Below are 5,123 nucleotides of genomic sequence, written 5' to 3'. Positions count from 1 at the left end.
AACAGAAGATGAATACTGGCAGAAAAAACATCTACATAGATGATTTCAAGAAGAGTTATGGCAACCTTCTAGGTATCCTCAACACTGAAGTTAATGTGATGGCAATCCACACTCTTGTGCAATTCTATGATCCTCCATTGATATGTTTTACCTTTCAAGATTACCAGTTGGCTCTCGCACTAGAAGAGTACTCATATATCTTGATAATTGAAATCAAGGATCAAGTTCCATTAAGTAGCTCAAAGGAAATTCCTAAATTTCACTAGATAGCTGAAGCACTCTACTTGGAAAAGAAGGAGGTAGAAATCAACCTTAATCTTAAAGGTTGAACTCATGGTTTTACTGAAGGTAAAGAAAAACAAGAAAGGGGAGTTTGAATTGTTTTCATAGAAAATAAAAACTTTTGCAAATAAACACACGCGAAAAATAATACTATAAACACATAAACTTATCCTGGTTCGCTTGAAATTCAAAGTTACTCCAGTCCGCCCGGGCAAGGTGATTTCACCTTTAACAAGGACTTAATCCACTAATCTTGAAAGATTACAACAAAGAGCGTCTAAGAGGATAAAGATCTCTTAGCCCTCTCAAGCTTACAGACTTCACAAGTCACTTGAGGAATATTCAACAAGAATGAAAAATACAGTTATGTGCTTAGTGCTTCTAAGATAAGCAGAGGTTACACAATATGAGAACGGAAAATATTCCACACTTAGAGCAACAACTCGTGTGAAAAGAATGAACAAGAAAAAGAGATTTGAGATTAGTTTGCAGTATTCTCGTGTGCTTCGTTATTTTGTTATAAATATGATCCATCCTTTATATAGAGATTTTGATGAAGAGACAATTGGAGGAGGAAATCTTGGCAATGATAGACTTTTAATGTAATTAATCTCTTTATCCTTTCCATAGCAGTTTGGGACGTGTTAACTTTCTTCCAAATATAGATTCTTGCCAAAAGCGAAAGACTTCACAGCTAAGTCTTAGTGAACATTCTGAGTCAGAGTATGCAGAGATCAGATGTTTCTATTCAGCGTGTGTATCTTTAGATAGTTGCTTAAGGTTGATTGTCTTCAGAGGTTCTTGATGTCTTTCTGATAGTGATTTCTTCAGAGTGAAAACTCATCAGATCCTGGAGTGCACTGTTCAGATTCAGAGTGTCTGATACCTCTTTCTTCGTAGAGCTTTATGTGCTTCCTTTTGTTTAGAGTCAGAACCTCTGCTTGAATACCTTTTGAGTGGTTATTCTGGACTTACGTGTATATCATATATATGTCTATCTGACCCTTTTTCGATCAGAGTCCTGTACACTTAGATAAATTATATTAGGATACCAATTTGTTTCATCCTTTGTTATCATCAAAACTATAGAGATGAATTGTAGACACAGAATCTTGTTCTTACAATCTCCCTCTTTTTGATGACAACTTTGTTCTGACAGGTTCATCCTTGTTTCCCATAATCAAATCTTCAGAGATGTTCATCCTTGATCTTTTCTAGATAGTTGAGTTTTCAGTTGTTTCTGGATTTTTCTTTTCAGCTTCCTCAGATTCTTTAGTCTTTTCATCAGAACCTGCAAGAGTTATCTCCAGATCTGCAAGTTTTTCAACTAGCTTTGACTTTTAAGAGTCAAACTTATCATCAAACCTGACATGTATTGATACTTACACAATTTTGGTTTATGTGTTGTATACTTTGTAGCCCTTAGAGCCGTTAGAGTATCCTAACATAATACCTTTTTATGCTTTTGAATCAAACTTGTTCAGATGTTCTTTAGTATTAAGAATAAAACAGGTGCATCCAAAAGGATGGAAGTAAGAAATGTTGAGTTTTTTCCCTTACACAATTCATAAGGAGTCTTCTCCAGAATAGGTCTTACAGAGATTCTATTCTGAATATAGCACGTTGCATTTACTGCTTCAGCCTAAAAGTGCTTAGCTACATTTGTTTCATTAATCATGATTCTGGCTATTTCTTGGAGTGTCTTATTCTTCCTTTCTACAACCCCATTTTGTTGTGGAGTTCTAGGACAGGAGAAATCATGAGATATTCCATTTGTTACAAAAAGTTCCTCAAAGAACTTATTTTTGAATTCGCCATCGTGATCACTTCTGACTCTGATGATTTTAGAGTCAAATTCGTTTTGCACTTTGGAACAGAAGCTAGTGAATACAGAGTGTGACTCATTCTTGTGCTTTAGAAATTTTACCCATGTCCAGCGACTAAAATCATCAACAATGACCAGTCCATACTTCTTTCCATTGACTGAAGTTGTCTTAACAGGTCCAAATAGGTCAATGTGAAGAAGTTCCAGAGGCTTAGAGGTAGAAACAACATTTTTCTTTTTAAAAGAAGTTTTTGAAATTTTTCCTTTCTAACATGCCTCACACAGAGAATCTGAAGAGAACTTCAGTTTAGGTAGACCTCTGACTAACTCGAGTTTATTTAGCTGAGAAATCCTTCTTGTGCTAATGTGGCCCAAGCGTCTATGCCATACCCATTGCTCTTCGTTTACGTACATTAAATATTTTACATTTTGATCTTTTAGATCTTAAAGATTGATTTTGTATATGTTATTTTTCCTCTTGCTAGTGAATAGAACTGTTTCATTATTCTGATTAATTGCTTTACATGTTTTTTGATTGAAGATTATATCATATCACTTAATTGACTTATTGATAACAGGTTATGCGTTAATCCTTCTACAAAGAGAACATCAGATATAGAGGGAAGAGATCCATTACCAATAGTTCCGGAGCCTCTGATTCTACCTTTCTAATTTCCTCTGAAACCTACGAAGCCAACATCTTTAAGTTCCAGGCTTTGGAGCATATGCTTTCTTCTCGTCATGTGTCATGAGCATCCAGAGTCCAGGTACCATGATTGGTGTCTTAACTCTGCTGCATAGGATATCTGCAACATAAACTATTTTATCCTTTGGTACCCAAAATCTTTTGGGTCCTTTGTGATTAGTTCTCCCAGATTTTTTTGAAACTTTGGATTTTCTAGCATTAGTAAAATGTTGTGTTTGTGCATGTGTATAGTGATAAGAAAATGGGGATTTAGGTTTATCATCTGCAGAAGATATGTGTTTGTCTTCATCAGAATCATATCCTATTCCTCTTTTATTATTTTGACTGACTCCATAAATAATAGAGGTCATTCTACTTCTTTCTATCCCATTTTTCAGAAACTTTTGAAAAGCCTTTTCATATTCATATATAATTGTGTTAGAAGTCTGTGGGGCTTGAGATAAAGCTTCTTCAATTTTTATACATTGTTTATTTGTAGATTCTTTTTCTCGTTCCAAAATCAGAATGTCATCTTTTAATTCATAAACTTTTATCTCAAGCATATCACATTCTTCAATGGTTCCTTCAAGAACCCTTTTTAAGGCTTTAAATTTTTTTTGAAGTTTCTAATATGAGTTTAGATATTCAGATAGGCAAGCTTCAAGGTCAGAGCGAGACAGATAAGAAAATACCTATTTAGGATCGGATTCTTTTTCTGATGAGATTCCAGATGCGGTAGCCATGAATGCAACATTTGCATGTTCTTCTTCAGAGTCTGATTCTGAGGCATCAGATTCAGAGTCATCCCAGGTGGCCATGAGTCCCTTCTTAGTTTTGAAGGAATTTTTCTTGAATCCTTCTCTTATGGATCTTTCTTTCTTAAGATTTGGGCATTTGTTTCTATAGTGACTTGGTTCTTTACATTCATAGCAAGTTACCTCTTTGTTTGATTTGCCTCTAGAAGTTGATTCTGAGCGATCTCCCTTGGGTCTTGGTCTTTTAAAGTTGTTATTCATTTTTCTCCAGAGTTGTTTTACTCTTCTGGTTAGAAGGGATAACTCTTCCTCGTCGTCAAAATCATCCTTTTCAGAGTCCTCATTGTTTTCTTCAGCTTGGAGGGCTTTGTTCCTTTCTGGTTTGCGTCTCTCAGATCTGGACTTCAGAGCTACAAATTTGATTTTCTTTTGTGGCTCATCTTCCTCAAGTTCTATCTCATGACTCCTAAGGGAGCTGGCGAGTTCTTTTAGGCTTATGTTGTTCAGATCCTTTGATAATTTTAATGCAGTGACCATAGGTCTCCACTTCTTTGGCAATCTTCTGAAAATCTTTTTGACATGATCTGCAGTTGTGTAGCCTTTGTCCAGAACTTTAAGTCCTGCAATTAAAGTTTGAAATCTAGAAAACATTACCTCTATAGCTTCATCGTCCTCCATCTTGAAGGCTTCACACTTCTGAATTAGATCCAGAGCCTTTGTCTCTTTGACTTGTGAGTTGCCATCGTGGGCCATCCTTAGGGAGTCAAGTATTTCTTTAGCAGTTTCCCTGTTGGTGATCTTTTCATATTCATTGTAGGAAATGACATTCAGTAATATTGTTCTGGCTTTGTGATGATTTTTGAAGTCACGCTTTTGGTCATCAGTCATTTTGTTTCTGGCAATAACAATATCGACATCAGATACAGGAGGTACATAGCCAATAGTAACTATGTCCCATAGGTCAGCGTCATAACCTAGAAAGAAGCTTTTGATTTTGTCTTTCCATTAATCAAACTTTTCTCCACCAAAAACTGGAGGTTTGGCATTGTAACTGTCTCTTTCATTGGTGTTGGCCATAGTGTTTTTCTCACACTGGATCTCTCTACACTATTAAGTGTTTGATTAGAAAATCAATAACAGAGCCGAAGCTCCGATACCAATTGAAGGTAGAGAAAAACAAGAAAGGGGGCTTTGAATTGTTTTCAAAGATAATAAAAACTTTTGCAAATAAACACTAGCAAAAAATAATACTATCAACATAGAAATTTATCTTGGTTCGCTTGAAATTCAAAGCTACACCAGTCCACCCGGCTAAGGTGATTTCGCCTTTAACAAGGACTTAATCCACTAATCTTGAAAGATTACAACAAAGAGCGTCTAATAGGATAAAGATCTCTTAGCCCTCTCAAGCTTACAGACTTCACAAGTCATTTGAGGAATATTCAACAAGAATGAAAAATACAGTTATGTGATTAATGCTTCTAAGATAAGCAGAGGTTACACAATATGAGAACATAAAATATTCCACACTTAGAGAAACAACTTCCGTGAAGAAGAATGAACAAGAAAAAGAGAT

The sequence above is a fragment of the Lathyrus oleraceus genome, chromosome 2 (assembly GCF_024323335.1).
Source record: "Lathyrus oleraceus cultivar Zhongwan6 chromosome 2, CAAS_Psat_ZW6_1.0, whole genome shotgun sequence".
In the NCBI taxonomy this organism is placed as follows: domain Eukaryota; kingdom Viridiplantae; phylum Streptophyta; class Magnoliopsida; order Fabales; family Fabaceae; genus Lathyrus; species Lathyrus oleraceus.
Note: the sequence above shows the minus strand (reverse complement) of the source record.